This window comes from Athene cunicularia (genome assembly GCF_003259725.1).
Source record: "Athene cunicularia isolate RWA chromosome 2 unlocalized genomic scaffold, athCun1 chr2_part2, whole genome shotgun sequence".
In the NCBI taxonomy this organism is placed as follows: domain Eukaryota; kingdom Metazoa; phylum Chordata; class Aves; order Strigiformes; family Strigidae; genus Athene; species Athene cunicularia.
In genome coordinates, this window is record NW_020799096.1 from 9,050,608 (window position 1) to 9,059,448 (window position 8,841).

Genomic DNA, 8,841 nt, shown 5'->3' on the forward strand with positions numbered 1-8,841 from the left:
GGGAAGGGAAGGGAAGGGAAGGGAAGGGAAGGGAAGGGAAGGGAAGGGAAGGGAAGGGAAGGGAAGGGAAGGGAAGGGAAGGGAAGGGAAGGGAAGGGAAGGGAAGGGAAGGGAAGGGAAGGGAAGGGAAGGGAAGGGAAGGGAAGGGAAGGGAAGGGAAGGGAAGGGAAGGGAAGGGAAGGGAAGGGAAGGGAAGGGAAGGGAAGGGAAGGGAAGGGAAGGGAAGGGAAGGGAAGGGAAGGGAAGGGAAGGGAAGGGAAGGGAAGGGAAGGGAAGGGAAGGGAAGGGAAGGGAAGGGAAGGGAAGGGAAGGGAAGGGAAGGGAAGGGAAGGGAAGGGAAGGGAAGGGAAGGGAAGGGAAGGGAAGGGAAGGGAAAGGGGGTTTTTAAAAAATGGCTTTTGCTCATGTGAAAAAGTAGGCTGTTACATTTACTGTTGGAAAAACAGAGATAAAGCAGTGAGACAGCTGTTGCACGTCATACAGGATGGCTGCTGCAAATGTTTGGCACCTCTGAAGAGTTAAACCCTATAGCTTCTGAGGCAGCATTCTCTACCTTAGTTGTATGATCATCATATCACCTTCCCAGGCAGTATCAAGTTGGTAAAAACGTTAGCTTCCAACCCTAAGTTTGAGCGAGGAACATCATGAAGGGTTTTAAGTTTACTTTTAGAATTAGGAGCTGTCCCAAGAGCAGCAGCTCGCAGGCAGTGCCTGTGAGGGCACTTGGAGGATGACGGATTTCTTGCAGCAGAAGTACTCGTTCAAACTGAGTCTCTGGTTTCATGTTCTCTGCTATGCTGACCTCTAGGGAAACTTTTCTGCAAAACGGTTTGCCAAAGCATTGGTGTGGGGAGCCATCGTGGCTTCAAACCAGTCACTGCCCTTCCTATTGCAGGGACCGGGTGTTTGGTGTCAAATCCAAAACAGGCGTTCGCATGAACCTGCAAGCTGTTTCCTGCTCCCACAGCTGGTTCCAGCACGCTTGAGTGAGTCAAGATCTTGGTACATCTGAGCAGGGCTCAGTCAGCAGAGGAAATGCATCCTGGATTAAGAAACGGGGTGATTGTTCTGAATATTTGTGAACTGGGAAGCTAAAAATTTAAAAATAACTCTGTGACTTTGTGGAGAGCAGGACATACCTTTTCATCCACTGCTAAGACTGCTTCAGCAATGGATGAAGTTAGTATCAACCGCTTAAATCCTAGCCTGACAGCTTTGCAGACAATTAATAGATTGCTTTCTCAAAGGAGCTGGGATGAGTGGCGACTCTGTAAGTGTCTCCCATCAGCAGACATGAGCCTGTCTCAGAAAAGACGTTTCATGGGCTGAAAAGCCAGAAAGCTCTGTTAGGTTTGGTGCTAGTTAGCAACGAAGCCCAAAGAAAACAAATGGAATACTAAAGGCATGGGAAATAATTTCTTTCTGTTTCAAAAGGACCATTTAAAGCAGAAGAGATGTTGAGACCTGTGTAGTCCATAGGAAAAGCCTTGGGAAATCTTGCTTCTTTTTCTCCTGATATTCAAACACAGAGAATTTGCTGACGGTTGTGGACTATGAGCATTTTTATTCTGTCTGCAAAAGGGTGAAGGTGAGTCATACTGGTTAATGATGACCATTCTAGAGCAGTGAATTTTTTGCCCTTTCAGGTAGCCTACTTCAGGCTCCTACCTCATTTTTTTTGCTCAAGCAGAAGATCTGAACAGCATCCCAGTGTAGAAAGTTTTGTACAGTAGACTATTATAAAAATGTAATTCATTAGCTATGAAGGCATATGATGAAAAAAGTTCTTAATTTTCACTAAATTCAGGCTCCTACTATCACAGGCAACTACAACAGTTTCATAAACAGTTAAATCCTTTTCATAAATTGGTCAAACTCCATTCCTTGCAGGATTTCAGTTTGGTTTCTTCTACTAGCAGATGACTCCAGACTCCCATTCTTTTCATGAATAAAAAGCATACATTTCCAGTCTCTGTTTATTGACTTTTTTTTTATAGCTGCCTGCACTAACTCTGTTTCTTAGTGCAAATAGTTCTTCTTTCTAGGTGTTTATCTCCTTTCCTACCCTCAAGCTAAATTTACAAAACCGTGTGATTTCCTCTTTGTCTTTGTTATGCTAGACTAACCATGCTCTGACAGTCTCCCTTGAAATTAATATTTTGGTATCACTGATAACCTTCATAGCCCTTTCTGCTTCTGTCATTAATTCATCTTTTTCTAAATAAGAAAGACCAGAACAGATGCAGACTTAATGATTTAACAGTGACTTAAAGACAGCATTAATCTCTTTCAACTCTTTTCTAGGTATGGGATGCATTTGCCATTTCCCTGGTAAATCCACTTGTGTCCTGATCAGCCGACACACAGGTCATTATTCTTCTCTGTTTTTTCCAGCAGCTGAGTTCCCAGTTCACAGAAACATTCTTCTGGTTGGGAAGAACAAACACTGACATATTTAATCTAGCCAGCTTTTCCACAGTGCCTTGGAAAATATGAATTATTGGACTTCAGTTGCTAGACAATCTTAGAGCAAGATACAAATACAACTTCAGTCAAGAAATGGCAGAGGCAGTAACAAAAAACCCCGCCAACCTAAACAAAAGACAGTATATGTAGACTTCAGACTATTTTTGTAAAATGGCTAGAAGACATGTGAATGTATACAGTACTTTGGAGAGTAAAAATAAGATGTCTTCTAAGACTTCCACACTTAACAAAAAAAACCCAAGCCCCCTAGGATAATGAGATAATTAAATTCAGACCAGGTATTAAAGACAGCACAGAAATTTTAATTTCTAGCTCTCTGTGTGTTTGGGGGAATGATACTGGTTTTGTAAGAGAAAAAGCAGATTGATACTGGAAGACTGGAAACAAAACTTCAAAGAACACTAGATAAATGTTGCTGTTCAGGAGAAAAACAGACACCTTTCCCCACTGTCACCTCCTCAAAAAAACAAACAAAAGAAACTCCCACCCCTAAGGAAAAATCCCTAGCAGATCAATAAACAAGGGGAATTCTACCGGAAAATAAAGATCCCAAAACTACTGAAACCTCTTTCTATCTCTCTTTATCTTGATGGATTGACAGTTCGTCCTACACCAGAAGGATGTTGCTGAGGTCTTTACACATCATGGTGATAAAGACATGACACAGAAGCTTTAAAAAAGGAAGAAAGGACAACAAAACCTTAACAAAAAGAAAGTGGTACCATTGCCCATGAAGCATGTTGCACAGCCTCCTCCTTAGTGTGCGACCAGCTCAGCATCTACTTGTATCAATTGCATTACATTAAAGATGGTGGACATCTGCTCAGAACAGACCCTTGAGAACCTCAATGCAATTTTGCAGTTCTAGCAGAGTACTTGAGTAAAAAAACTGAATACGAGCTGAGGTTTTTAAAAAAAATTTAAAATTGCCTCTTAGCCTAAGTTTCCGCTGTGGGACAACTGCTAGGGAAGCCCTTTTTGAAGGGCTCATTTTCTAGAGCTGGCATCCAAATACTTTTGTAGCTGACGGTATTTTGGCTGCATGCTTCCAAGTGTGTTTTGCGCCAGTGTTTACCACTGTTTTCACATGCTGACCGTGTGATAATAACTTGCAGGACAAGAGATACCTGCAAACACCATTCCCATGGAATAAGGTTTCAGCTTGTTGTGGAACAACCAAGACCTGACCTCTTCAGAGTACTGGTTCCCACACCACCACAGCTGCCACTGCCAAAATGTATCTTCTAACCTAATCTGGTGCTCCTTTCCCTCCTATTTACTCTTCCCCAGCAAGCCTTCTGGAAATATGTAGTAATGCATCTTAAATTTTCTGGCCCTTCTGGAAGCTAACAATTGGCACTTCAATGCTTCTGAAGGATTTCATGCTCTGAAAGGAATGTGTTTCAGGTTTGCTATGTTTGATATGTCAGGAATCCATGGATTTTTACAGGTTTTCACTGTCAAATCCTATGCTGCCATCCCCTGTTGGCTGAGAGCTGCCAACACTGACATGACTGCTGCTGGCAAACATTCTACAACCTGCTGTAGCCAACTTCCAAGCAGAGTAAACTCACTGTCATCAACAGCTTACCTTCTAGTTAAGAAGCTTCTTTGACAAGTCATGTGGCTTGCTCCACATGCAAAACCGCCAGTGCTCTACTGCTAATCATACAACTCTTTCAAATAATAACTTCTTGCTCCAGAAATGCTAGTGAATGCTTGGGAGTAAATTGGAAATTGCAGCCTGTGTTGAATTGTCCAGATCTGTCCTGTGTAATTATCCACGGTGTCTAGAAGTGCCTCTATGATGTAGGGCTGTTGGCTTTCTGGGTTTTGTGTTTGTTTATTTAATATGCCAGAAGCCTGATGGTGAGTGTGCTTCTGTGTGTGCTGCAACACAGGCTGGAGAACTTCTTTGTAGTTCTTGAATATTCACATACACAAAGAGAAGAAAAGGATATCAGCAAAGTTGAGGACAGCCTCCAGGCCACTATGGAAAGATACGCTATTCCATAATAGCCACAGAAGAAGTCTGTGAAGTAGGGCAGTGTGGAAGATAGGAGGTATGCTGCTGCTGACCCCTCAGATTCACAGAATTTTCATGATATAAACATATATAAGTAAACACAGTATGACAAAGTAGAAATGCATCATCTCCTAGCTCAGAGTAATCCTTCTTGGACAGTGACCTTCTCTTCTGAAGTGGCAGGTAGGCCATCATACCATAATCTTTCCTTCACCATCCTATGGGACGTCACTGGAGAAGAAAAAAACAACCTAATGTGGTTGTGCTCCACACAGTGTGAATCTTAAGACAAAACCTAAAGGAAAGTGCATGTGTGTATGTGCATAACTACACAGGTATGTAACGAATGCTTTGATGACAGTGATTTGGAACAGAGAGATGAAGGGTGGAGTAAAATAACACACTTGTAAAAGGAGGCTGGAAGTGAATGATGCACAGGACCTGGACAGGAGGAATACCTTTGCTCAGGTTTAGAAAAAGGAAACCATGTGAGGGTTTCAAGGAGTTAAAATACAACAGTGGAAAAGAGGTGATTTTTTTTTTTTCAGTTGTGTTTATTTTTGAGCCATGTTTTACATAGAAACATAACTAGTAGGTTTGTAAGGTAGCTAACAACAATTAAGATAGTATGGTGGCCAGAAGGCTATTAAATCCCTAATGAAAGACAACGAATTCTGCTTTTAAAGCACTTAGGATGACGTTCAAGATGGTATAGCATATATACCTAATGAAACAAAACCAGCTCAAGAATCTGAGTTGAAGTATAGGCAGCACAGTGGCAGCTCCAGTCATGAAATTCAATAAAATAATGAAAAAAAATGAAAGGTAGAGAGGGCAGAAAAAGGGAAGAGTGCTCTCGAGACTTCATTAAGTATCTGAAATCAGAAGTCAAGAAGTTTGGAAAGAAACCTGAAATACCCTAAATTGAAATTAGTTTCAGTAGTGTATGACAGCAAAGAATTATTTTATTCTTCAGGAAGCCATGAAATTGCTTTACTGCTCAGAGTTAAGCATGCCTTATAATAGGAGTGATTTCCTCACAGGTGCTAGTTTAGCAATTGTAGTTACACCCACAAGTTAATAATCAGGATCTACATAAAATAAAAACAGAAAAATCCCCTGGCTGGAGGCTTTTCTACATTGCCATCTGGGGCACCTTTCAATTTTGCCCAGCTATCACTCCTCAGTTGCATTGTGCATTTTTTCTCCAGTGACTATTTTAACTAAAGCGAGTCAAAATAACACGTGAATGATCAGTTACCTTGCAAAACTCTCCTGAGTAATATTAAACATTACAAAAATTTAGCGCGCATTCATTACTATAGGAGACGTAATAGGTCTGACCGAACCCTGGATGCCTTGCACAGCCCTCCTCCGCTCTCAGAGCTGATGCCAAGCAGTCAAAGAACCACCGTGAGGCCGGCAAAGTGCCATAGAGCCCTGCCCTGAGGCTGGGTGAGGCCAGGGCACTGCTCTGCTTCACAGAGCTTAGAAAGAGGAAACAAAATAAAATTTACGTTAAGGCTGTTCCTTAGGATAAATCCTAAGGATTGATTTGACTCTCCAACATCTCTCCTAGTCTGTGGGCTATTTCAGGATGGAATTGCTTTATTACTGTGAAATATCCTGGGTGTTTCAGCCAATACTAATTGGCTGGAGAAACTGATTTTATCCTGTTCTGGTTCCACTGTCAGGCTGGAGAAGAACGCTGCTCATCTAGAAATAAGCTTTCACCATATAGAAATCAGCCTTTAGTTCAGCACTCGCTTCTGGAAACAGTTTAAATGATGCTTATGATGTATTCCCTGGATTCGCTTTGGTAATTTTGAACTAGTAGTAGTGCAGTGGGTAAACTGGGAAGGGTGAAGGGCATCACTTCCCCTAGAGTGACCAGGCCGCTTCGCAGGAATACTGTAAATGAAAAAGGTGTGTAACTCCCATGATCTTGCTAAAGCAAAAAGCTCTTTATTATACTATGTGTAGGATACTGTTCAGTTTTACCGGATCTGCAATTATGCAAATTCTTAATTTTGTGAAGAAATTACTGTTGTTGCTCTGTGTAACAAAGCAGCACAGTGAGGAGACCTGCTCACATGAGATTCTCTGCATTATATCAACTTTTAAAGTAGAACAAATGATATAGAGATGGTAATCCCAAATCTGCCTTACACCTCTTGCTGTTAACAGCAGTCAGACTGAGGATATACTCATCTGAATTGCTTTAGTAATACCATGCAACAGCACTGAAATTCACTTAGACTTACAGCAGGGTTACATAACAGTAGTGCACTGGTTTCGGGGTGGGGGGGAAGAAAAAAGAGTGGTTGATCACATGCTTTGTCAGCAGCTGGCACAGGATTTAACATTCACCCACTCTGCTCATAACCTCGGGTGGATCTTTGTGCAAGAGGAACTGCAGTGATCTTTTCCCCTCCACAGTCCTGTATACCTGCAATCCCTTGAAACCGCTTGAAACCATTGTTCAGACTGAGTAAAGGCTTTTTTTTTGTTTGTTTGTTTGTTTTTTTTTCCCCTGTGGCATAAGAGAGGAAATCTGTCAGGAGAGCTCCAGCAGAGAGGACCTCATTGAGTCAACCCCAGTCCTCTGTTTGTGGCCTAAAAACATCATTGTGTGCTAGGGCAGATACCACTGAAGCAGACTTTCAGAGAAGTGGTGTTCCAAAAAAAATTGAACTTAAAGCAACTTTAGCAAACTTGTTATCTCACAAGTATTTTATTAAGTTTCTTCTTATTACTGCTCTGAATAGCTGATGTTAGCAGGAAGAAAACCTTTCTTTTCAGTCTTCTGTGTTTACACCTTCTTGCACACATCACTACACCTTGCATTTAACTTGCTGCCTTTATCTAAGAGAAAAATTAATTTTGTCCTTCCCCTCTGAGTTCGTGGATTTCTTCACTTCCTTTTGAGACTCCAAATGTTTGAGAGGCCTGAAAATGAAATGTATAATTCTTCTCTCACCACACTTAACCATGCTGTAAATTCTGGTGAGCTGATGGCCTATATATGAATTGGCTTGACTGAAAATTAGAAATGTATTGCCCGAGTTGCCTTACTTTATTAGAATATCGTAAATATTGAATTTTCCATCAATTTCACCTAAGGAAGAAATTTATAAATGACATTTTAGGGGTGCTGTTGTGCTTATGCAAGCCAGGAGGTGAATAGTTTGGCTTTTGCTTTGAAATGTCTTCACCCATCCCTTCTCACCCTGAAGATCTCAAGATGACGTGTGTTTCTGTTTGCTGCGGTTCCGCTTTGGCCCCAGACTTCACCAGAGGCCTCGAGGGACATGCCCGCCCTGTTATCACCATGTGGTATCATGTAAGGCAGGGCCGGCACGAGATAGATATTTGCTCAGTGTTACGCTAGAGAAAACAGACTTGCTCCCAAACAGAATTAAAAACGTATTAAATTACATCCTTCATATGAAAATCACTAATTGGACGTGAATTTGTGCTTTAGCTAGCTGGTGGAGAGTTCAGAGCTACTTCTCATCTGGCGCAGTGGAAGCTTCTATACATTCGTAGCTGAAACAAAGTATTTCTCTTCCAATACAATTCACTTTAAAGGAAATTTCAACAGCTCTCCTCCGCTGAATTTTATCTTTGCAGGTGACCTGCATTACAGCTTTCAGTGTGGAAATATACAGAAGACTCTTTGATACCTCGTTTTGTAAATGTTTAAAACTACAGCCGTTCTCACTTCTTCATACAAGGAATAAATTCCCCTGCAAACTCAATTTTTCTGTCCACCACTGCGTTTTTCTCACGGTTTTTCCAGAGTGCCAATTCACGGCGCTTTATGGGCTTTTAATGCTGATTCTGACCTCAGAGAACTCTTAGGACGGGGACGCTGCAAACTGGGGGAAAGTAGAAAGCTTGGGCTTGTTTTGTCGCTCTCTTGTAGCTCCTGTGTGCAATTTACATTCTGCTACGGCGTTTTTAACAGAAAGCCACTAGGAAAACATCGACAGGTTTTGCGTGGTAGGGCCGGGCCAGCTTCTCGCTACACTGCTCACGCGTGTGCCCTCAACGGGGAGGTGCGGGGCCGCAGGAAAGTCTTTCGGGTCGAGTATATGCGTGTGTGTGTGTGTGTGTGTGCGTGAGCCACACGGCTGTGTACAGATACAAAGTACCGATGGCTCGAGGGGCAGCCGTGGTAAACGGAGCTCTCCCGCGGCGCCATCAGCGCCAGCCGGCACGGCCGCGGGGGGCCGAGGCCTTAGGCTGCGCCCCCTTCTCCCTCCCGGTACCCCGGAGAGGAGCACCCCAAGACCCCCGGTCCCTCAGCGGGGGAAGGCCGGCGG